The sequence below is a fragment of the Rhineura floridana genome, chromosome 10, assembly GCF_030035675.1.
Source record: "Rhineura floridana isolate rRhiFlo1 chromosome 10, rRhiFlo1.hap2, whole genome shotgun sequence".
In the NCBI taxonomy this organism is placed as follows: domain Eukaryota; kingdom Metazoa; phylum Chordata; class Lepidosauria; order Squamata; family Rhineuridae; genus Rhineura; species Rhineura floridana.
The window spans coordinates 5,801,145-5,827,985 of NC_084489.1; the positions used below are offsets into that span (position 1 = coordinate 5,801,145).

General features: G+C 39.8%; 1 protein-coding gene and 1 pseudogene across 9 annotated transcripts in view; one reads left to right on the top strand and one right to left on the bottom strand.

Moving 5' to 3' along the window:
- Window positions 1-26,841, top strand: part of TPK1 (thiamin pyrophosphokinase 1) — a 443,206-nt gene that overhangs the window by 113,776 nt on the left and 302,589 nt on the right. The window lies entirely within an intron of this gene.
- Window positions 19,651-19,769, bottom strand: LOC133365756 (5S ribosomal RNA; annotated as a pseudogene).

Genomic DNA, 26,841 nt, shown 5'->3' on the forward strand with positions numbered 1-26,841 from the left:
TCCAACCTCTGGACTTTGCATTTGTTTTGTTTGGTTCCATTTTCCTTAAATCTTTTGTCAGTAATATTGCAAATTGAGACCTTCCCCCCCCCCTAAGAGCTGGCTTTCTTCAGGTTTTGCCCAGTATGTTGGCCTCTTATAAACTTGAGATGGGATATGCTGTTTCTGTTTGTCCTCTTGTTGCATGCCTGACTCCTGTTCCCAGACCTCACTCTTTCTGAAAAGATTCTTATGTGTTCTTCATGCTGATGAGGAAAAGGTTAAAGAGCCTTTGGCTTTATTTTCATTTCTGTTTCTGCAGAAACGAGTCAGTGCACAGAGCCAATGTTGCTGACCAGCTATTGCTGATTTTAAAATATGGCCTCTTTTTAAAAATGAGTTGCTGATAAGAGTTTTTTTTAAAAAAAGCTAAGAAGATAATGAATCTGTTTTCAATTTATGCACCTGACTGTAACTATACTCAGCATGTTACGCTTTTATTATACCTCTTTATTTTAAGTACCCAGCTCTGAATGTTTCAAGATCGAACTCTTTTTCTTTTTAGATAGTCTTTTATAAATCATGGTGTATTGGTGTATATCTTAAGGAGTAACCAAAAACAAATGCCATTAATAGTCAGGTAACGCTCTGTACCTCTTTCCAAATTTTATTGAGAATCTGGAGTCAGCATACATGTGTACGTATTAAGAAAGCAAATGGTTCCAAGTGTGGGGGAAGATAGCAAGGGGGGGATGAATAAGGGATAGAGATGCAAAAAGTAAATAGCCTGCCTGTACATTATTACCAGAAGGCAATAAATCCAGGGTTTAGAGATGCCATTAGGGGATGGTGATGGGACTCAATGAGGATGGCCCCAGAGATACATCAGTCCAGCCATCCATATCTCCAATCCACTGTCCTGGAGGAATTTTAGATGAGACAGAGGTTTTCTTCCCAGCCCTGCCTGGATCCACTGGTGAGGGAGGTCTTCCATCAGCGAGGGAACCCCTCCGGCAAAGAGTGCCCGAATGCACCATCCAAAACAGCAGGTGGATAGAAGTTGCCTCTGGCAGTAACCAGCTGAAACTTTCAAATGGGGGTGGGGGTCGGGCCTGTTTGCTGCACCAGCGTGGGAGTCCTGTCTGGTGTGAGTAGCAAGGCTGCAGATCTTGCTGCTGCTGACCATGGGGGATATTCACATCTGTAGCATGTAAAAAGTATTGGGTTTTTTTGTTATATAACTGCATTGGAGTTTTCATCTGCATAGTAGTATAGTCTCTTTGAATATTTTTGTATTATACATTAGCAGGAATATAGCTAAACTAACATTAGGCTCTGTAATCGTTTTCAAATTGTACAGTTTTGGCTGAACTGATGCAGTAGTGGCAATCAATATTGTTTCTTTTCTCCCAGTGGAAATTTATACAAAATACAAGGCAGGTTTCCTCTTACATTTAAGCAAGATGCTAATCTTAAAACACTTAAGATGTAGTTTATGCGTGGGCGCTCTTTGTATATTAAAACTTAATAACATCTTTCTTTTGTAGATCTCTTCGGGTTTTATTTTGCAAACAGTTTTGTTTATGAGTAAAAATGGAAGCCCTGGTGGAAGTCCATATAAAAAGACAGAATAATGTTCATGTCTTTGAGAGTGCCAACCTTTCTATATGCCGGTCAGTAGTGGTCATTGGTTGACTGGATCAGCGGTGGACACTTGACCTTATGTAGAAAAAGAAATGAAATGGACTGCCTTCAAGTTGGTCCCAACTTATGGCAACCCTATGAATAGGGTTTTCATGGTAAGCAGTATTCAGAGGTGGTTTACCATTGCCTTCCTCTGAGGCTGAGAGGCAGTGACTGGCCCAAGGTCACCCAGTGAACTTCATGGCTGTGTGGGGATTTGAACCCTGGTCTCCCAGGTCCAGCACCTTAACCACTACACCACACTGGCTCTCACCTTATGTAGACTAGGTTCTTATGTTCTTATCTTTTGGCACAATAAAAATTATTATTTTATTTGCCCAGATGTTTTAGATTATTTTAATTATTCTGGCTTTTAATGTTTAAGTTGTTGAACTGCTGCTGCATTTTTGTGTTTTATATTGATTTTCATGTTTTATTGTTTCAGCTGATGCATGAACTGCATCAGGATCCCTTTGGGCTGAAGATATAGGATATAAATACTTTCAATAAATACATTAAAGATTTATAAAATGAATAATTATTAGTCATTTTTGTGGACCTTATGTAGTGTTCTAAGCTTTTTTTTTGGAACAGGCATGATAAAAATGTAATATTAAAATAATATATCTATAGTACTACTGTCACTTGATTATGGAAACCCCCATATCTCTGCTTTAAATTAATTTATGAGGTTAGACTGCACATGTCTCTGTACTGACTATTACACTTTGTACTGTGGAAGTGGAGGTTGAATATTAGGACTTCCTTTCCTAAATACTTGGAATGGGCTGGAGAACTTCTGCCCCACCATGAATTCATTCTGGAAACATGACTTGTATTTGGGGCAAAAGCATATGCAGAGTACACTGCAAATCTCCTGCCTTCAGTAGCCTTCAGTCTTATTTCTGAAATATCTGAGAGTTGGGTATGCTGATTATGGCTTCAATACTCCTACATCCTACATCTGGAAGTATCTAGCATGCTGAGTGTGTGGTGATACCATATAGATGAGAGGGGGCATAGTGCAGCCTGACAGAGCTCTCTGGGGTTGACTGTGCTTCCTTTGGTTTGGACAGACGCCTGTGATGTATCAAGGGGCAGTGGAGAGTTTGGAGTTTGCACAGAAAGGCCTAGCCATACTAGGCCTCTCTGCACATGCCTGGAGTGGATTGTGGAATCCATTCTGAATGCAACTGGCCACTCTGGAATTTTGATGGAATAGAATGGATTCAAAACTATTGAGAGCAGAACCTTCTTTGATTGGATAAATGCTGAACAAATTAATAAAAAAGAATACAAGTTATACTGTTGACAAAAAATCTCTTAGTTTCATTTGCCATAAAAGTACGGTTCAGTTTTATGTTGTAAATGTGTTTTCTCCACTTGAAACAGATAACTTATTTTAGTAATAGAAAAATAACTCTGTTTGTTATCCGGGATGGAAAATAATCCCAGCGGGGATACACATAGCATATTATTCAGTAATTGAATTCTACTTTAATATGGAGTAGAAGCTTAATACTGTTTTTGAGATGTTACTACTGGGTTATCAAAAACAAATTTCAGACAGAACATATTGACTGATGTGGTTATAAGCTATTTTATTACAGATTCCATTACAAGATCTCCATCAAGTCTTAATAATCATGAGCAGGTTCCTTTTAATTATGTTTAATGTATTCTTTTTATGATTTCTTTGTTGTTTCTTAGCATGAGTATGAGTTCCTTAATGTATTTCCTTCTACATAGGTATGAAATTACAGTGCCTTCAGAATTTTGGTAGCTCTTGAAATAAGAGCAGATTCTGATAACTTAATTTTGTATCTCCTCTAATGTGCTGGGTAGCTATTCTGATGGATGTCTAAAATTCCTTTCAGATTTATTTATTTATTTATTCTATTTCTATGCCACCTTTTGGCCAAAGGCCCTCAAGGCTGCTCACAAAAAAAATAAAAATAAACACAAATACAAAATACACATCAGAAAAGAATGCAGTGCAGAAAAATTCAAACAACAAAATATTAACATTGTTTAAAAAACAAGGTTTTTTACAGGCCTGGAGATAATCTGTCCTTGAAATGTTGTGCCCTCATATGAATTCATACTACCTAGGCATTATCCAGCATTTTCTGATAACCAATCATACCCGTTCTTGCCAGGGGTGGTATTCAATGCCCTCATTCTCTTAGTACAAGGACTTACCTTTGTGCAATGGAACTTCCTCTTCACGTACCCTTTGCCCTCCCCACATCTGTTGTGGAGGATTTGGGGAACCCGCATATGGGATGGAAAGATCTGTCAATTTCAGTTCTTTCAGTTTCTCATTTTTCCAATCTTGAATTCAATTCTCCACATTTCTGCAGCAATTTCTCCAACATTTTAGTGTGAATTTCTCCTAATAAGCACATTTTTCAATTTAACATTGCAGAATGTGAAAAATCCACGCTGGCTATAGTATACAGCTACTCTCGTGGCTATATAATAAAGTCCTTTGGTAAACATTCCTTCTTCAGATTCCTCACACTCTCTGTTTCTTCTGCTCTGTTCCTGTGCTCTCTGCTGAGCCGCTTCCTGATGGGAGCTGTTTCCTTAGTTTGTGCCTTCCCTTTGTGTCTGAGTTACTCCCCTGGCTGCTATCCAAACTCTGCTATTTAATTCCACATGTTGTTGCTGTTGTTTACAGCATTTATACCCTGTCCATTAGCTAGGCTTATGCAGCCAATTGATAAACACTTTCTATAATAGATAGTGATCTCTTTTTTTAAAAAAAATGTGATTTTATTGTGTTCATATAATTATTATAAACCACTTTGATATTTTTTGTGACATATATAAGTATTTTTATAAATAAATAAATAAATGGGTATTAGAGTGCTCGACAAAACTTAGAATAGTTCCTGGCCTCAGGCTTACAGTCTGCAAAGGCTTGGCACACGAAGAAAAAGGAATGGGAGGGAGGAAGGAAAAGCAAGCCCAAGTTCTTTTTTTTTTTTTTTTTAATAATTTTTATTCAAATTTTCATACAACATACAAAACTAAACATTCAAAGACAAAAAACAAAATCAAAAATAATTGAACAAAAAGAAAAAAAAAATAAAGAATAAAATATTGACTTCCCATTTGTCACATATCAAATCAGTTATAAGTCTATAATATATAACAATCCTGTCTCTTAAATCATATTATAAAATCACTTTCCTCCAATAGTTATCTTACTTAATCATCAGATCTCATAAACATTACTTTGTTCTTTCCACAAAAAGTCAAAGAGAGGTTTCAGTTCTTTAAGAAATATATCTATCAATTTTTTTCCAAATAAGCATATTAATTAATCCATCTCATTACTAATTATAATAATCTTATTGTCATAACCATAGTCAAAATAAACATTTCAAACAATCCGTCTCATCAGAATCTGTTAGGTTCAATAATTTCAATAGCCATTATTCTATTATCCCTATTAGTTCCATCTTCCATCTTCCATCTTCGATAGTCCTGTTAAATCCAGTAATTTCAGTGTCCAATCTTCCGATAGTCCTGTTAAATCCAGTAATTTCAGTGTCCAATCTTCCATTATCAGTATTCCATAATAATCTTGCTGTCATAACCATAGTCATACAATAAGAGTCTGATGGGAATTACCTCTATCCCAGATATTATCTTGCCAACCATTCTGAATAGGTTGCTGAAATACTGCTGTAAGATCATATCTCTGTTCTTTTTTTCAAAATGCACTGGCTCATCTCTTGAAAGTTTTTCCATTGTCACATGGCTGCAGTTAATTCCATCCATCACATCATTCCAGTCCAGAAGATTATCCATGCCATTGATAACTTTCTCTCTAGAATCTTCCTTAGTTTCTTCAGAGATAACATTAAATTCCAAACAATAGATTTTATTTCTAAAATCCATAAGCTTCAAATCTTTTTCCTGTTCCACGTTTGTTCCAGTCTCCAGGGTCTCCTCTCTCACAGGGACCCCTATTTCTTTAAACTCCTGTGACATTTTGCTCAATTCAATTATTCCAGTCTCCAGGGTCTCCTCTCTCACAGGGACCCCTATTTCTTTAAGCTCCTGTGACATTTTGCTCAATTCAATTATTCCAGTCTCCAGGGTCTCCTCTCTCACAGGGACCCCTATTTCTTTAAGCTCCTGTGTCATTTTACTCAATTCAATTTTCGGCTCCTTACAACCCTGTCGCAGGTCTTTTTCCTGTTCCACGTTTGTTCCAGTCTCCAGAGTCTCCTCTCTCACAGGGACCCCTATCATTTTGCTCATTTCAATTTTCAGCTCCTTACAACCCTGTCGCAGGGTTCGTTTCGTTATCTCAATTTCATCCATTATTTTCTGAAACATAGATACTTCCAGGTTCTCAGCCACTTTCTTAATTGCCATTTTAAAAGAAAAATATAAAAGAACCACTTCTTATTTCAGCAACAATTGGGTTAATACTCCAAACTTGGTGACATCACAGCATAAACAGAACAGACAGCCTTATCTCTCCATGCTTAAGTAAACAAAATGCAGTTCCCAGGATCGAAACAATTAATGGCGTTGTGAGAAAACAGATTCGTCAAAATAAAATGAACTAGGAAAAAAGTAATCTCAGACAATATAATATTCTTCAGAATAAAAATCAGGAATAGAAATCCCTCTTCCGTGTATATCTTTAGGGTGCAAATCCAGGACAGCTTTTTGCAACAAAAACAGAGATAAGCTATTAATTAGTGAATAGCAGAGAGAAGTTATGGCTCCCCGGTGAGATGTCAAAAACTGATCAATCTGGCAAATCTCTTTTAAACAGCAACAATTTAAGTCCAGTAAAAGAAAAATATAGAAAGAAGGGTGCTTGCCTGTTAGTGCGTTCTCTCTTTGAAGAAAAGATGAACGTTCGCTTTATCAGATAGAGCTTGATTGTTGAAAATCCGTCCCACCTTCGTCGGCTGGACCTCGTCCCACAAATTAATGAGATCTGGTCGTCCCAACAAAAATAGGCTTTGAGGTTAATCTCTTCGTTTCTCCCTACCCGGGAGAAGTTTTAATCAGTCAAAAAAAAAAAAAATCTGACTGATATATCTGAATAAGCTTCTTTTGAGGCAGGAGCCCGTCTCAAAAGCAGGCACAGGCTAAGTCACCCTTCCCGGAAGTCCCCAAGTTCTTGAAGTTACAGGGAAAAGTGGTCATGAGCAGTGACTCCTCAATGATGTTAGTGATAGTCTGGGGTATCTTGCCTTTGATTAAAAGTGGTTCCCCCCCCCAAAGCACTCTTCCTCCTAGATCAGATTGAGCAGTCTGAATAGCAGTTAAGAGTTCTCACAGGAGGGAGCTTGATGGAATTACCATCACCCAGAGCTTGGAAAAGTTACTTTTTTGAACTACAACTCCCATCAGCCCAATCCAGTGGCCATGCTGGCTGGGGCTGATGGGAGTTGTAGTTCAAAAAAAGTAACTTTTCCAAGCTCTGCCATCACCAATGTCCGTGGTGGTTCTGGGTGGCTTGACCTTCCTGGAAACCACTCTTCTTTCTGGATCACATCCAGGATCAGAGCAGGTAATAATGTTCAGGGTAGCTCCTGCCACACAATTGTTTTCCGAGACAGCTTACATACTTTGTTACATATTTCCTTCTATAACTTTTAACAAAGAGAACTGTTTTTAAAGGTAACGACACAATCGGCTGCATGGCTTGCACTGCAAGAGCCGGTCCCATTCGACAGTGACAAAGTAATCAAGATGATTGTTCTTTGGGTTGCAAATCTTAACTCTGTACTTGCCCAAAGGCAACGAGTCCAGTAGGGTATGTATCTCTCTTCCCTGTCCCTGTATCTTCCACTATTTGGACAGCATAATTTGGTGATCCCAAAGTCAGAGTTAGACTTTTAAACTGATCACCATCTTCCTGCACTGTTCTTACGGTCTCTTCACACGCATGCATTGATGTTAGCGTGAGGTGTTTCTCTGCTGCCTAAAGTTCCTCAATTATAAGATCATCTGAATGGAAAAGGAAGGAGCACAGTAAGCTGCTTTATAGTGAGTCAGATCATTGGCCTATCGAGTGCAGTCCTGCCTGCATTGACTTCGAGTGGCTCTCCAGGATTTCATTTCCCGCCCTATCTGGAGATGCCAGGGATTGAACATGCAACATTCTGCATGCAAAGCAGATGCTCTGGCCTTGCGCTTTGGCTCTTATAATTAAGTGATACTTAAATTATTTTTATTATTTCTTATACCGAAAGGGCATCTGTAGCAGAATCATCTTGCCCTGAGGGGAGTGAGAAGCATTAACAGCTTCTTCTTTAAAAAAAGACAAACTGTCTTTCATTTTATTGTAACTTTAAAAAAAATCAATACTTATTGTTGTAATAATCTTATGTAAACTGCTTTGTGAGGTCCACCTGAAAAGCAGTAAATGCCTTAATTAATTAATTCCATGTCTATCCCAGGTATGCCCCAAGGAGCTCAAAGTGCCATACATGGTTCTCCTCTTCCCTGTTTTACCCTCACGAGAATCCTGTGAGGTCGGTTACGAGACCGTAACTGCCAAAGGTCACCCAGTCAGCTTCGTTGGTGAGTGGGGATTTGCATCCTGACCTCCCATGACCTAATCCAATACTCTAACTCAGGCATCATCAACTTTTGGGGCTTGTGGGCACATTTGCAAACTGTTACACCATTCTGTAACCAAGCATGCACTACCGTCTGTTTTGTTAGCTGCAATTGAGGCCCCATCTCCACTATACATTTAAAGCAGCATTATACTACTTTAAACAGTCCCGGCTTCCCACAATGAATCCTGGAAACTGTAGTAGACCCCCAGTTTTCCTCACAGATCTACAATTCCCAGAGTGGTTTAACAATCAAATCCCTCTTCTCAGAGAACTCGAAAGCTGTAAGGAAAGTGGTAGTGCTACCTTTTCTTTAGTTTCAAAATGCTTGATGTCTTTGATGGCTGGTTTGTTGTCTGGCCTCTTCAGTAGCAAATGGATGAATGAATCAAATGACCTTGTCAAATGCCTCCTTCTTAAACAATTAGCCAGAAATTTGCTGGCCTCACAACCACTCTTCATCAGCATAGGTAACTTCCTCACCTAAAGAACCAGAGCAAGTCTTATTCATCTCCAGGGCATTGCGCTGCTCAAAAACAACATGGATTCGGGACTCATTCTTCCAGGCCAGGAGATTAACCTTACAGTTTCAGCAGCAGTGCCAGAATTTGGCTTTCTTCTTCAACTCTCCATAGCACCTTTTTTTAAAAATATTCATCCCTGACACAGCTTTTTGTTAAGAGGCGCCAAAGCTTTTGTAACCTAGAAAACAGTGGGGAGATTGTGCACAACTGTGGTTGTGTCTTCATGCTCTATTCCCTTTGCACTTCGGGGACCTGACACCTCTAGGCCTGGCAAGAATTTGCTGCTATGAGCAATTTGTGCAGAATTTTATTTAACTCCAAAATTTGGAGATGGCCTTGCTCTGAATATGTCCGTAAAACAAAGACAGGCCATTTCATTTGAAGCATTTCATTTGGTCCTAAGAATAAAGTTTCAAAAATCTATCCATGCCTAGGGAGGGAGGGTCCACTATGATTTTGAATCTTCCTGGATAGGATAGTGAATACAGAAACTACTAAGAAATCCTACTTAAATTTTAAAAGTTGTAATGATTAATGAGTGAGAAACAAACCATGCAAACAAAAAGGTGCACCATCAGTGGGTTTAAGGGGGTTGAACTGAGTGCATGGAACCATTGTTGTTACTTCTATGGATGTAAGGGAGTGTGGTCAGAGGTAAATGACATGCAAACAGAAAAAGAAAAACAAAAGACAGTGATTCTTTCCTAAATGCAATACCATACCTACCAAAACAAGATTCCTATGAGTAAGGCAGACAACTCAGCATCCCACAACCAGTCAGGATTCATAACAGAAAACCAAAACTAAAAAAATCCTGGCAGCCAGTCAGTTAATGCAGAATGCTGCAGCACGATTGCTGACACGATTGAGATCCTATCAGCACATAATACTTCTGCATAACCCTGGCATGTATGGCAGGGTGGCAAGAAAGACGTCATTACTCAAAAAGTACCATCTGAGAGCACATCTGGAGTTTGCCAAAAAGCATGAGAGTGTCCCAGCTGCGATGTGGGAAAAGGGTTTGTGTTCAGATGAGACCAAGATAGAGTTTTTTGGCCCAAACTCAAAGTGCTATGTGTGGCACAAACCTAACACTGCTCATGCCTCAAGAGACACCATCCCTACAGTGAAATATGATGGTGGCAGCATCATGCTGTGGGGATGCTTCTCATCAGCAGCAACTGGGCATCTTGTTAAAATTGAAGGAAGAATGGATGGAGCAAAATTCAAGGAAATACTGCAAGAGAACCTGCTTCAGTCCACTCAAAAACTGAAGCTTGGGAGGAAATTCACTTTTCAGTAGGACAAATAATTCCAAGCACAAGGCCAAAGCAACATTGGAGTGGCTCAAGAACAAAAGATTAATGTCCTACAGTTGCCCAGTCAAAGTCTTGATGTCAATCCCATTGAGAATCTGTGGCACTCTTTGAACATTGTGTTCCACAAGCTATGTCCAACCAACTTGAACAACCTGGAGCAAATCTGTCAAGAAGAATGGTTCAAAATCCCTCCAACGCTGTGCAAATCTGGTACACATCTACCCCATAAGACTTAAAGCTGTCATTGCAATGAAAGGTGGCTCTACCAAATATTAATTAATGGGGATTGATGTTTCAGTTTTTACATGTCTTACAAACATTTCCCAACATAAAACCAATGTCACCTTACAATAATTGATTTTGAGTTTCAGTGTTTCAAAATAAAATATCATACAGAATGAAATATGAGAGCATTGGTCAGGTGTCTGATTATTTTTGCAAGGCATGTAAATTATTTTAATTATTAAAATTGAAAGACACAATGTTTACTGGGTGACCATGGGGTACTCACCATCTCTCAACCTAATCTGCCTCTTAGAGGGGGACCATGACCACCCCAAGGAAGAACAGCACACTTAAAATGTAGAGGAAATAATAATGTACAACCATAGCGTGAAATCAGATACTTATTGGGACATAGAATGAAGAAATATTTATGTAAGCATGACTGTCAAATATGTTTATTATTTGCACAACTTGTAAAGATCATTACAGTGCAATCCTATGTATGTTTACTCAGAAGCAATTCCTAATGTGTTCAATGGGCCTTACTCAAACAGGGAAGTGTGTACAGCAGTGCAACCACAAATAATAAGGAACTTCACTCACCCAACCTAAAATCAGAATCATGCCATTTTGAGCTGTTTTGCAACTGGCTTTTTGTTTTATTTTGTTATGGTGATTGGATTTTAAATTGATTGATTAAATTGGTTCTTTCATAGCTGCCCTCCCCAATCGTAGCCTTTTTCTAATTTCTTGGCTATTCTCTCCATTTTGGTTAATGACTGTGCCAAGGTATTGTTAATCCTTGATAAGTTCAATGTTCCCATTGTCAACTTTAAAGTTACATAAATCTACTGTTATCATTACTTTAGTCTTCTTGATGTTCAGCTGTAGTCCTGCTTTTGTGCTTTCCTCTTTAAGTTTCAACAGCATTCATTTCAAATCATTACTGGTTTCTGCTAGTAGTATGGTATCATCTGCATATCTTAAATTATTGATATTACTCCCTCCAATTTTCACACCTCCTTCATCTTGGTCCAATACTGCTTTCTGTATGATATGTTCTGCTTATAGATTAAACAAATACGGTGATAAAATACAACCCTGTCTCACATCCTTTCCGACTGGTAACCAGTTGGTTTCTCCATATTCTGTCCTTACAGTAGCCTCTTGTGCAGAGTATAGGTTGCGCATCAGGACAATCAGATGCTGTGGCACCCCCATTTCTTTTAAAGCATTCCATAGTTTTTCATGATCTACACAATCAAAGGCTTTGCTGTAACCTATAAAGCACAGGGTGATTTTCTTCTGAAATTCTTTGGTCCGTTCCATTAATCCAACGTATGTTTGCGATATGATTTCTGGTGCCTCTTCCTTTTCTAAATCCAGCTTGGATGTCTCGCATTTCTCGCTCCGTATATAGTAAGAGTTTTTGTTGCAGAATCTTGAGCATTACATTACTTGCATGGGATATTAAGGCAATAGTTGAATAATTACTGCAATTCCTTCGATCCCCTTTCTTTGGAATTGGGATATATATTGAACGCTTCCAGTCTGTGGGCCATTGTTTAATTTTCCATATTTGTTGACAAATTTTGGTCAAAATTTGGACAGATTCCGTCTCAGTAGCTTGTAGCAACTGTATTGCTATGCCATCTGTTCCTGGTGATTTGTTTCTTCCAAGTATTTTAAGAGCAGCTTTCACCTCCCATTCTAAAATTTCTGGTTCTTCATCATACAGTTCTTCCATGAATGAGCCTGTCATCCTTGCATCTCTTATTTTATATAATTCTTCAGTGTGTTGCTTCCATCTTCCTTTTATTTTATTTTGGTCAGTCAGTGTGTTCCCCTGTTGATTATTCAACATTTATTTATTTATTTATTTATTTATTTATTTATTTATTAAATTTATTAGTCGCCCATCTGGCTAGCTGTCCAGCCACTCTGGGCGACGTGGTTTAAATTTCCCTTTAATTTTGCTAATCTTTCAGAATAGGGCTCTTCTCCCTTTTTTGTTGTCCTCTTATTTCTATACAATACCTATTTATTTATTTATCTATATATTTATTTATTTATTACATTTATATACTGCTCCGTAGCCAAATCTCTCTGGGTGGTTTACAAAAATTAAAAACATTGAACATTAAAAACAAATATACAGGGTTTTTTTTAAAAAAAAATACAGTGTTTAAAACCATGAAGCAGAGATAAACCAGGTAAAAGACCTGGGATCAGAGGTCAGCACATGCTGTTAGAAAGCCTGGGAGAAAAGGAAAGTCTTGATCTGGTGCTGAAAAATAACAATGTTGGTGACAGGCAAACTTTATTGGGGAGATCTTTCCATAATTTGGGGGCCACCACTGAAAAGGTCCTTTCCCTTGTTGCTATCCTCCGAGCATCCCTTGGAGTAGGCACTTGGAGGAAGACCATTGATGTTGAGCGTAGTGTACGGGTGGGTTCTTGTTGGGAGACACATTTCATCAGGTACTGTGGTCCCAAGCTGTGTAAGGCTTTATACGTGAAAACCAGCACCTTGAATTGGGCTCAGAAACATAGAGGCAGCCAATGCAAGCGGGCTAGAATTGGTTTTATATGTTTGAACTGTCTGGTCCCTGTTACCAATCTGGCCGCTGCATTTTGCACAAGCTGCAGTTTCCAAACTGTCTTCAAAGGCAGCCCCACATAGAGTGCATTGCAGTAATCTAATTTAGAGGTTACCAGAGCATGGACAACTGAAGCCAGGTTATCCCTGTCCAGATAGGGACATAGTTGGGCCACCAACCGAAGTTGGTAGAAGGCACTCTGTGCCACCGATGCTACCTGAGCCTCAAGTGACAGAGATGGTTGTAGAAAAACCCCAAACTATGAACCTCCTCCATCAGGGGGAGTGCCACCCCATTCAGAACAGGTTGGACTTCCCCCATCTGGTGAGAAGAACCACCCACTAACAGCATCACAATCTCAATCTTGACTGGATTGAGCCTCAGTTTATTAGCCCTCATCCAGTCCATTGTCGCAGCCAGGCACTGGTTCAGCACATTGACAGCCTCACCTGAAGAAGATGAAAAGGAGAAGTAGAGCTGTGTGTCATCAGCATACTGATGGCAACGCACTCCAAAGCTCCGGATGACTGCACCCAACGGTTTCATGTAGATGTTGAACAGCATGCGGGACAGAACTGACCCTAATGGAACCCCATACTGGAGAATCCATGGGGCCGAGCAATGTTCCCCAAGCACCACCTTCTGGAATCGACCCGCCAAGTAGGTGTGGAACCACTGCCATGCAGTACCTCCCACTCCCAACTCGGCCAGTCATCCCAGAAGGATACCATGGTTGATGGTATCAAAAGTCACTGAGAGATCAAGGAGAATCAAGAGAGTCACACTCTCCCTGTCCTTCTCCCGACAAAGGTCACCATACAGGGAAACCAAGGCTGTTTCTGTGCCAAAACCAGGCCTGACACCTGACTGAAATGGATCCAGATAATTTTATTTCTATACAATAACTATTGTAATAGTTCTCTTTGTCCCTACATAGTAGTTGCTGTGTTTAGGGTTTGACCTTGTTTCTATTTCCCTTTGCTTTTGCTTTCCTTCTTTCTTAACCATTTTAAGAGTTTCGTCAGTCATCCATTAAGGTCACAATTTATGAGATGTTCTGACAAGCAGGAAAAGGCAACTGTTTCTGGCTTGCAGTGTGTTTTAGCTACTGCCTGGAGGTCAACAAAAGAAGAAGGACGGGGGGGGGGAAACGCCACTGAATGTGTCAGAGAGAAGAATTTTAGGTTTATAACTTCAGAATTTACTATGCAAAATATCTGGCCTTTTAGTCTTTGAAGGTGCTATGATGGTTATAGCAACTATTTGCAAATTGTCTTGCATATTTATTTAAGGGGAGAGATGTCCTAGAAAATTTGAAATTTAATTAAATACATAATAAACAAACAAACAAACTACCTCTTCCCATGGGCATCTGACTAGCCATCGTGAGAACAGGATTCTGGACTAGATGGGCCACTGGCCTGATCCAGCAGGCTCTTCTTATGTTACTCCCTCTTCCAGAAAGTGTTGTCTTAAACAGTTGCCTGAGGAGTTAACTTATGATTCAACCAGTCCCTGACAAAATGGAGCAAATCCTGACATAATTTTTCCATATTGTCACATCTTTCTACCTTTCTTCCCCTGGACCAGCTGCTGCAGGTGCTGATGGATGGATGCCCTACAAATCCTGTCAGATTTCACTAACTCACACCTGTTTCTATTTAGGAATAGGGTAATATTTCTAGCAGGTTCCATAGATCACTACCAGATTTCTTTTTCTTTTTCACCTCACACTGTTTCTCATGTCCTTTCATAAAAAGTATCCAATTTTGGTAGCATCTGATACCAGGTCAGAGCTTGCCATATATTGAATAGGTTTGCAAACATCTATTAGCGTTTATGGTTATCATTCTGCAATAGGTAGCCATGTTGCTCAGAGACTGGAGGGAACTTTTTGAAATCTAAGAACTACTTCAAATGTTATTTTTTTAGCTGTCCACGTAAAAAAATGTAATACGTGAACGAGACAAATGTGGTTTTTCTGACACAGGTATCATAACAGATACATTCAATGGAGAATCAGAATTAGCTGCAGACCTCCGAATGTACAGTCAATGTCAAATTTGGCATTTCTGCCACTTCATTTGTAGAATGGCCTCAAGAGAAGTTCACATAAACTCCGTGCAAAAAAACAAAAAAAAATCAGAATTCTACACCTGTGTTTTTAAAAAAGGAAGAAATTAGAAAGATAGGTTAATATGTATTATTAAAACTGCTGCTGCTGCTGCTCCTACTACTACTACTACTACTACTACTACTACTACTACTACTACTACTACTAATAATAATAATAATAATAAATTCATAAATATATAAACTGGTAATACAAAGGAAGGGGATAATAGATTAAAGCTGTTATAGGAGGAGGAAGTAACTATAAAACGACCAGGGATGAAAGAAGGTGGCAGGAGGTTTTTTTGAGGGGGGGATAAGGAGGGATTCTCCCTAAATAATATGAAAGGTTAATTGGACAAGAAATCACAGGAGATGAGTTAGGGTTGCCAAGTCAGAAGCATCCCAAACCCTGAGATTTTGGGGGCAAGCCCAAGTGATGTCATGGGGCGGGCCCAACTGATGTCATTAAGCGTGATACATTAAGCATCAACCGCAGTTGCTTGGCACATACAATTCATAGATTTCTCCGATTGGAAATTAAGATAGAAATCTTAGCTAAAAGATGGAGCCTGGGTAGTGAACATTTAATCTAGCCAACTCGCTTCTGGCAAAAAGGGTTTAAGTGCCCTCAGGCCTGGCCAGTCACCAGAAGGCCACTGTAGGAAGAAAGGAGCCTAGTGTTGTGGAGATGTTAGATGGGAACACTCAGGAGTAAAGATGGATGCCCCTGAAGGGCTGCAATTCTAAACACGCTTACTAAGGGACTAAGCCCCATAGAACTCAATAGGACTTACTTCTCAGTAGATATGGTTTGGATTGTGTTGTTGGTAAAGCTTGACTAGGGATCCTCTGCAAAGATATCCATATCCAGGTAGGGTTGGCAACCCCCTGCCTGGAATGCCCTACCCCTACTTTTTAACATCCAAATTTCTTTACAGATTTGACCCTTCACTTCAGAAAGAGGTCTGAGAAATGAGTAAGAAGATTCTCTACCCTTTTCTGTCTTTCTTGCGGGCTGCTATAAACTTACTTCATCAGCCAACCCAATTCAAGTGAATATAATTGACAGAAAGAAAGCACACATGGAACCATTGTTGTTGCTTCTATGGATGTAAGGAAGTGAGCTCAGAGGTAAATGAAATGCAAATAGAAAAAAGAAAAACAAAAGACAGTGATGATTTCCTAAATGCAATACCATACCAAGATTCTTATGAGTAAGGCAGAAAACTAATCATCCCACAACCAGTCAGGATTCCTAACCAAAAACCAAAATTAAAAAAATTCTGGCAGCAAGTCAGCCAAGGTCACAGAAATCCCCATGCAGCACAACCTGACCAGGCAGTGCAGTTAGTGCAGAATGCTGTGGCACAATTGCTGACATGAGTGAGACCTTATCAGCACATAGTACCTCTGCTCTGAAATCTATACTGGTTGCTGATTTGGTACCAGGGCAAGTTCAAGGTGTGCTTTCCATGTTATGGGTGCCACATAGTACTTGTTCTGCCCTTGTAAGAAACTGATCCTTTAGTGTGACAGCACCTACACTTTGGAACCCCCTGCTTATTGACATTAGCAGGTGCCTTCATTGTACTCTGTTTGGCACATTCTAAAAATATTTTTGTTTAGGCAAGCCTACCCAGGTGTGTAGTAGCTATTGTGTTTTTTATTTGTTTTTAACTCATTGTTGGTTTTATGATATTGAATATTTTTAAATACCTGTCTTTAACTGTTTTTGCTAATAATATTTTTTGTTTTAGTTCTTTCTGTATACTGCTTTAAGATTGTTTTACAATAAAATGATATATAAATGTTGTAATTAAACTACATAAATTTTGGAGTCACTGTAACTGTGGCCATTGGGTCTCTTTCCATTTTTAAGAACAAAGGAATCTGCCTTATACCGCTGAGGCCATTGGTGCCATCTGGCTGAGTACTGATGATATGGACTATCATTGGCTGTCCATGATTCCAGGCAATAGTCTTTTCCAGAAATTGAATTTTGGAATTTTGCATGCAAAGCATATGCTCTACCACTGAGCTACAACCCTTCCCGTTTTTTAAAAAATGTTTTACAATTGTTCTTTTCAATTCACTAATGAATGCACATCATACCTAGTGCAGATCCACACCATTCATTTAAAGCACATTCAACAGATATTTGAACCCACCACAGAATCATGGGAAACTGTAGTTTGTTAAGGGTGGTGGGAACTATAACTGTGAGGGGGGAAAACTACACTTCCCAGGATTCTTTAGGGGAAGTCGTTTGCTTTAAATGCAAGTTGGATGTGCTTTGAATGTATTGTGTGGATCTACTTAATGAACTTTGCCTGCATGTAAATTGTTTTAATTAATTATTTAAAATGGAAATGAGCTATAAAGTTTACTGGGTGACCATTGGCTACTTGCCATCTCTCGGCTTAATCCGCCCCTGAGGGTGAAAACAATAGAGGGGAACCATGACCACTCCAAAGAATAAGGGCACTCTTAAAGTGTAGAGGAAATATTGTACAACCATAGTGTGAAATCAGATACTTACCGGGACATAGTATGAAGAAATGTTTATATAAGCATGACTGTCAAAGATGTTTATTATTTACACAACCTATAAAGATATTTGTAGTGCAATCCTATGTTTGTTTACTCAGAAGCACGTCCCAGTGTATTCAAGGGGGCTTACTCAAACGGAAGCGTCCACAGGATTGAATCCTCAAGTGATAAGGAACTTCACTCACCCAACCCAAAAATCAGATTCATGCCACTTTAAGCTGTTTTGCAACTGTTTATACTTGTTTTTATGGTTATTGGATTTTAAAGGGATTTGTTATTGTGAGCTGCCTTGGTTTCCAGACTGCAACCCTACCTCACAGGGTTGTTGGAAAGACTCCATACACACACACATTGGAGATGTAAAAATACATACATCCCATATAATAGCTTATTGTGAAAACCATTGGTCATTGCAGAAAACTTTTTTTAAAAGTATCAAATCAGTATTAAGTGTCCTCCACAATAAAATCAGAGATACCTATGTAAGTCCTGCCTTACTGCTTTAAAAAAAAAATTGGATTAGAGAGGGAGAGAATGATTTACAGCACAAACACAGTCCTTTGCTATGTTCACTCAAAAGTCCCATTAATTTACAGCACAATCCTAACCATAGGGTTGTTGGAAAGATTCCCATATATAAACACACACTGGAGATGTAAAAATACATACACCCCATATAATAGTTTATTGTCAAAACCAGTTGATCATTGCAGAACATTAAAAACACAGTATTAGTTTCCTACATAATAAAAGCAGTGTTATCTAACTAAGCCCTGCCTAATTGCTTTAAATATAGGATTGGAGGGGGAGATAGATATACAACACAAACACAATTCTTTGTTATGTTCACTCAAAAGTCCCATCAGTTTACAGCACAATCCCAATCATGTCTACTCACAAGGAAGCCCTGTTGAATTCAATGGGGTTTACTCTGGGTATGTGGGATTAGCATTGCTGCTTTACTCCCAGAAAAGCAAGTACTTCATATTGGGAAGGTTTTCAAAACCTGCCCTGTTCAAAATTTAAACCTGTCTGACTCCTACACACAAGAGAGAAAAAGACTGAAAGCTATATGCAGGAAGCAATGAGTGAGTTAAGTGAAGTTGCTGGGGGAGCAGCTGACGTTTTGGTGTATATCATGGAACTAGACCACCTAGAAACTTAATTTTTTAAAAAATGAAAGCTGAAAGCCTGGAGATTAAGGTGAGTCACCCGGAGACCCATCGAGGACTCTCAAAAACTGGAGTCTCTGGCCAAAAGCCAGAGGTCTGGTAACCCTAAGATGGGTACTTTTGAGAGACAGGTAGGGGTGGGAAAGCAAAAATAGAAAAGAAATAGCCTTCTCCACTTAGAGCCTCTGGAATGAACAAATTCTGCCTAAAATGGGTAGGCTGTCAAAATAGCTCCAGGTATCAGTCTGTATTTAGCTTGAGAAAAGCTGAGCTATAAAACTTTTTGCTACAAGGAAAATGGTCTGGCAATGAATTTAGCAATTTCTACAGATGAATTATATGTTCGTAGAAAATTGCCAACTGATTATGCCAGACTCTGCCTCCATCAACCACTGTTTTCTGCCTGGCTCTGTTCCTGCACCACCATTTTGTGATCGCTGGGTGGACCTTAGTCATTTTCATGTGTCTCAAGTGGGCTCTGGGGATAGGAAGTAAGAGAGTCTGTGGTGTAGTGAATAGTGAATTTGGCTTGGATGAGTAAAACTGGGTTTCAGTCCCACTCAGCTATGAAGCTCAGTGAATGGCCTTATACAAGTCACTTAATCTGTTTGTCTAGCTTACCTCATGGAACGTTTATCAGCATAAAAACGGGATAGCCTTGTGCATATTTCTCTGAACTTGTATTAAATAGCGAGCAGAACACAAATGTAAGATATAAATAAATAGTGGGAAATTACACTAGTAAACCATGGTTATTGTTATATGCCTTCAAGTCGATTTTGACTTATGGTGACCCTATGAATCTTTTAAAATATATATATTCATAGGGTTTTCACGGTAAGAAGTATTCAAAGGTGGTTTACCATTTCCTTCCTCTAAGCCCACAGCAGCTGGTATTCCCAGGCGGTCTCCCGTCCAAGTACTAACCAGGCCTGATCCTGCTTAGCTTCTGAGATCAGACGAGATCGGGCATGTTCAGGGTAGTATGGCCATAGCAGTAAACCATAGACAAAAAAAATTAGCAAACATCTCAACATTTGAAGAACAAAGTGTGAAAGTATATGTATTTTTCACTTTTTAAGAAAAAAAAATTAAATAACTAATAAAGAGTAGATAAAAGGGTATCTTGCAATTTTTCCATAGCTGTGATACATTTGGGGCTGCAGGAGACTAAGGGAAGAATAAATAAGATTGCTTAACTTGCCTTCTCCCACTTCAACTATTGATTTTGATTTGCTAAAAGAGCACAAGGAAAATAAGTTCTTAGGCAGAAAGGGTAGCTGTTCAACCAGATTTTAAAAACTCTTACTCTCTGCCAGGGGAACGCTGATAGATTAAGGCTGCACACAATGTGAGAATCATGGATTTATTTATTTTTTTAAAAAAGCTTTTACAAAGATGGAAATGTAGTATTTGCATTTATTACATCAGAAATATAGACTCTTTACCAGAATTAAAAAAGCAGATAGCTTCAAATATTTGATAGAAACCCATAAGGGGATAGGATGTTTGTTTACTGAATAATAAACCACAAAATATTAATGTAGATTATTTGCCGCATCTCAGATCATGCAGGGAGTACAGATCAAGGGGCCCTTATTTGCTGCAGATGCCTGCCCATTCTTACCTTTGCATGCCTTCCTGATTAGTGCAATAAACATAATGGCAGCCTAGGGCAGAGTAAATACAGTTGTTATGTAAAGTGTGAAGCAACCACTAAAGTGGCCAAGCTGCTTCTCCCAGAGGGTTTCATTCACAATGTTCAAAATATGCAGGGTTGTTATTATTTATTGACAACTAGCATGATTAATTGCTCATGCTCTTTGAGTGAATTCCACTGTAGTAGGCATTAAGGAGCATGTTCTTCAGTTGATTATAATGATTTTGTGTGACAGATTTCATAACAGGCTGGCTGCTTCGTCCTTGCGTGTGTTTTTTTTTTAAAGAATTGTTAGAGGAAGTATACCAATATCATGCCATTAAATTTAGGGATAATCTGAAACGTGGGGGATTGAGGACATTTAATCAAAAACTTTACTTTGTGATATACATTCTCCTTAGCAGCAATTTGAGGGTGATAAAATGATAAAAACTTTCAATTGTCTGAGTGAGGGCAGGAAGCATTGCCCTCTGATTTGACTTTGTGATATCATTAGTTTTGTCAGCATGACATTGCCCTTGTTCACATGTAATTCTAAGCCAAACCATGGCATAATATGAACAGCAAACAGGTGGCTCCTGAAGAGGAGATTGCAGCCACTTTTCTCCTCCCCATTTGTTTTCCTCCTGTGCTGCAGTGTGCTGAACTGCCATGGTTTGACTTGGTATATTGTCCACACTTGGGGTCATGATTTAACTCTCTCCAGACAAACTATGAACTGTAAACCATAGGACAAACCTTGGTTGCAGCTTGTAGTTTATCTTGAGAGAGTTAACCGTAGCAGCAAAACACCCAAGGGAGCAGCAAAGTTATTGCAACCTTCTCTCCAGGAGCCCACACATTTGCTCATTCATGCTGAGCCATGGCTTGACTTAGCATTGCGTGTGGACCAAACCATTGTAAAAAAGCCTATTAAGAATAAAGAGAATGCCTCCTGCCCTTACTTTGGTTTGGACTCAGGATGTCTTCACATACACAGATCTGTTTGGCTGCATGACTTCATCGGATTGCATATGCGATCTCTGATTGGCTAGGATTCCTTCAGCAAGAAACCCACATCTTGATTTAGCAAGACGTTCACTTTTCCCCAAGCTGTAGATTGGGGAAAAAAGCTGTTGTGACCAGGAGATGAATAATGTCTGAAAAAAATAAGTGGGCAAGGGGAAATTCATGAACCCCCCTCTCTCACACCCAACACCCACTCTTCTCCCAGAGGCATGCAGAAACACTCCCCCTCCCTTTGTTGGGTAAAAAAAATATGGCGAAGTCCTATATATATTTAGTTATAGTTCTCATAACGGAATGTGTAGGGATATATGGTTGTAGTAGGGATGGAATCCTCTCCTTTTTAATGTTTCATTTTTATGTGTGGCCTCCTGGTGGTTGTTAACGATCCAATTCTTTTTTCCTTCATTATCTTAACCTTTTTCTGATCTGCTCCGATAATTTTTTTAGCTTTGCTTTGGGGAGAATTATCAATATTCTAATTGCTATTTATTCATGAATCTCCACTGGTATCGATCTTTATTCTGAACTCTGTAATCATTACCTGTTTACATTCCTTTTCAAGTGCAAATTAGACAGATAATTGCCCATCATCAAGTCAGTGTCTTTCCCTCTCCTGCGTTCTGTCAGTTTCCTAAAATATTAATTGAAAAACTGTTACCCCACAATTAAATTACTGTGGAAACTGAGCCCATTGCTAGCACACCCACATGACGAGGAGGGAGAAGAAAAAAGTGAGCAAGGCACCCTCAGTTCGGCAGGTGACATGAATGAACAAGCAGGAGCCAGTACTCCACCTGCCAGGGAATAGGCAAGCCACACAGGTGTTTAAAAGCTGGTCTGCCCCATTCACGCATGTTGGAAGGGAGGGAGGGAGGCAGGTGGGCAGGCGTGTGGAAACCAGCTTGGCTCAGGTGACCCTTCCCCTTGCTATCTCCTAGGAAAACAGCAGTGACTGGCCTCGTTCCTTTTTTGAATCTGTCTGCCTCAGATCTGGGATCACGTCTAGTCCCATCACTATGGAATAATGCTGGTGTCCTTGGAGGTGTCTTCCTCTCTCTCTCTCCTTTGTTCCCCGCCTGTCCTGCTGCAGAGTCAACAAATGTCATTTGACAGATTGCTTTCCTCAATATTTAACACAGTCGGATTTGTGGGTCCAAAGCAATAAGAACGTTTCAATGTTGAATATGCCTGGGAGGCAAAAGTATAGAGCTATGTATTAGATAGTCACAGATTAGCAGTTGTCCATGAGGAATCTTTAAATTTACCATTTATCATTTACAAATTGAACCAGTCTACAGAGGAATTGAAATGAGCAGTTTTTGAGCTGGCAGAGGATTGGGATGGTATAAGCCTGACTTCAAAGAGCTTTGAGTAAGTTTTCCTTACTAAGCTTGGGTGCTGAGCAAGGGCATGATAGCATGATTTGCACATGATGTAGATTGAGGTGACAGACTGAGGTGGTGAAATTCCTCAGACTTCTGGTGTGTGTCCTATTTCTCAGTGCCCCCCATAGTAAAGAACTTCTTGCATATAGTATATCATGGAGAGGGTCTCTCTAAATCTTTCTTCTTGATTTGCTAGTTTATTTCTTACAAGAGACTAGGTGTATTTTACCATCACCCTAAAGTCGTATAGTCTCCAGAATGTCACAGCTAATTCATAATGTGTAGATTTTGGTGAAGTTCCTTGGCCTCCATGAAAATCTCCATTTAGACTATTAATTTTTTTTTCTTGGGTTGATTGAGAGAACCAGGGAAGGAATTTTAAGGGTGTATCTGTCTTACCCATATATTGAAACCAGCCTCAGTTTTGTTTAACTGACACTGATAAATGAAAGTTGAGAATTCTTTGTTAGAGATCCCCAACCTTTTAACAATTCCAGTGCCCAAGTTCCTTGGCCAGGAAACCATGACAGTTTAATAGTTCTAAAATATGTTAATATTGGTAGTGTAGAAATATCCTTAAAGAGACGGGTTTCTGGATCATAGCAATAGGAAGATGCACCATCAGTTTTCAACAATATCTAATTTCTTTTGTGGCGGAACAGAAAGTGAAATGTGGCCATTTTATCCTTCTGTATCTGCTTAGCAAAGTAATTGGTATAAGTAGGATACGCATATCAAATTATTAGTTTGGAGGAGCAAAGGATAATTATTCATTTTTTGAATATTTATATCACCATTCCTCCAAGGAGTTCAGGATGGTGAACATTGTCTTCTCCCGCCTTCATTTTATCTTCACACAACCCTGTGAGGTAGGTTAGGCTGAGAGAAAATAACTGTTTGAACTCATCCAGTGAGCTTCATGGTTGAGTGGGGTGTTTTGTGTGTTTTTAAAGATTCATTTGGAAGGGAAAATTACATTTAAGTTACAATCCTATCCCTGTCTAATCAGACGTAAATCCCAGTGGGACCCAGGTAAATGTGTATTGGATTGCACCCTTAAGGCAATAGTTATAAACAAGTGAATTATATAGATTACTGAAATCTTCTGACTGCAACACTTCTGTTGGGATGTAAACAATTCCCTGGGGGTTCCTGGAGGGCAGTCCTGACCCTTGGAATGGAGCCTCCCTCTGGCTGTGTAGGCAGGGTCCACTTCTAAATGCCTCACCCAGGCAAGGGGCCATCCCTGCTCTTCAGACTGGCCCTGGCTTTCGTTGGGAATGGCTGGGTCTAGCAGAACTCCTTAAGAGCTCGCCTACTTCTGTTTTTCCTTGTTTTGTTTTTCCTTTACCTCACCTTTTTCCTCTTCTATTCTTCTAACCCTCTTCCACCCACCCACTCACCCTTCCTTTCAGTCTTAGTCAGGGAGGGCACTAGTAGGCTGCAGTAGTGGCATGGTGAGGGAGTTTTCATCAGCAGGTCACACTGCAGGAGAAAAACCGAGGTGCAACCACGTTACAGTGCCAGACAGGCGCTTCACTGTGTGTCCTGCCCAGAGCCCGACACGGGAGACGGAGGTGAGACTGGCAATAATTCTTGCTTTATTAGAGTCATGATTACATCAAAAGCAGTGCACTTCATAGACCTAACTAGGCTGACTCACTACTGATGCTAACAATGCTAACCAAGCATTCTCTGCAGTGTGTGGAGTAAGTTAACTCAGCACCCCAATCAGGGGGGCGCTGCCTTAAGTAGGGAAGGTCTTTGCCTATAATCTCCAACTCCTGCATGGTTCTACCCTCTGTCTCGCTTCTTGCTTTGTGTCACGCGGGGTGAGGGGGGGCGAGCCTCCGACCTCTTCATTCCAGACATTTGGTCATGCATACTTGAGAGGCTTCTGCCAGTGTCCCACATGTGGGTAGTTAGGGTCCTCCAGGGATTTCCTGGCAATTTCTTAACCTTTGCTACTAACAGATGTTGGTTTTGATTTGTTCGCTTTTGTCTGTTTCTGTTGATGACTTCTGTTTTTAATAAGTTCCTGTCAGAGCTTGGAAGATTACTTTTAAAAAGTAATAAATTACAGTTACAGTTACATGGCCCCAAAAAAGTAGTAATTACCGTTACAATTGCTCTGAAAGTAACTTACTTTATTTTTCCTCCAAAGTAATCACTACAATTACATTTCAGTTACTTTAAAAAAAAATGCCTACAAGCTGCTGGCCTTGGCTGCTGCACATCTAAGTAGCCTCAAACAACATTAAAAATAAACAAACACATACAGAGGTAGTAGAATAATTATTTTTATTCATAAGATGGCAATGGTGGTCTCTCCGATGGTAAGGGTGGTGGGGAGGGAGGCTGAGGTCACTACTCAGATCTTTGGACGTTAAACCAAGTGCAACCCCCCCACTCAGCCAGCCAGCATAATCTCTCTCACTTAACCACCTCCCAGACCCTGCCCTGCCACCAACTAAGGGACACTCACTCAAGCAAACATTTTCTCCTGAGATGCAAAAAAGTTAAAATACTGCAAATGCAGCACAGTAGCCAGAGAAGGTGGTGGTGCCCACTTTGTGCTCCAAGTGCAAACACAGTATTCTCTCTCTCTCTCTCTCTCTCTCTCTCTCTCTCTCACACACACACACACACACACACACACGCACACATGTCATCTTTCACCTCCACAGTTCTTTATCTCCATTCTGCTGCTGCCTCCTTCTCCTCCTTTATCCATGTTCTTGACCTCCCGATCCTTTTTCCCTTCACTCCATTCTTCACCACCACTATCCGTTTTTTTTAAATAATTGTTTTCTCCACTCCACCCCATTTCACTCTCTGCCTCCTTCCTCGTCACCTCCTACCCATCCACAGAGCATGAGGAAAGAGTACCACTGCACAGAAGCCCAGTTTGAGGCACATGATTTTCATCCACAAATCAGAGGAGCAGAAGACTTCCCCTGCTCCCCCCCAAGTAATGCCCAAAAGTAATTCTGGAAACGTTACTATTACTCCACAAAAGTAGTAAAATTACTCCTAGTTCTATTACAATCAAAATGTAAAGGAATTGCCCACTTGTTACTCAAAAAAAGTAATGAATTACAAGTAATTCGTTACTTGTAACTAGTTACTTCCAAGCTCTGGTTCCTGTGGTTCCTGTTGGAGTGGCGGGCCAGTCAGGCCTGGGTTCTGCTACACCATGGGAGCCTTGATGGAGTTGAGGGGTTGTCCTGGCTCTGACATCTGGTCTGGAGACACAGAATGGTCCCTCCCCCTGGCGAGGCATTTAGAAGTGGACCCTGCATACACAGCCAGAGGGAGTTTCCATCACAAGGGTCAGGACTTCCCTCCAGGAACCCCCGGGAATAGAAATTCACAGTAAGAATTTCAGGTTTTATGCAGAATTAATAAATGGCAACCAAGTTACAATACATTTATCTCTGTTTGATTTTTTTTCTTGACCCGTTTATAATTTGTTAATTTCTCCATAAGTGCATGATTGCACTTCTTGGTTATTCATTCTTTTACACTTATTCTCTTAGGAAAAGAATGACTGACATTCTAGTACTTTATATACAGCATCCCAGCTACAATAAAGCTATTAATTGTCTTACGATTTTGTTGATTTGGGCTTTAAAGGAAATGGATATCTTAAAAAAATTCCAAATACATTAATTTCCCCTAAATTAATATTATTAATATATTAATATGTCTCTGCTAAGGAGACATTTGATCATATATGAAAAAGTCTCTCTCTTCCCCCTCCCCTTACACTTCCAGTAAATTGTGGGTTTGTTCAGCCTTGAGAAAAAAAAAACTCCACAGAAATTATTAGCCTGCTGGGGCTAGGTACAGGGAAGGGATGGAACATCCTGTGCCTTCTCTCCTAGCCTCCATGGAATTCCATGCCCTTGCTTGCAAGCAGTTCCTTCTTGTCTGTAGCTACCAGGCTGGTGTTTATATCAGGGCTGTGGAGTCGGTACACCAGACCTTGGACTCCGACTCCGACTCCTCTATTT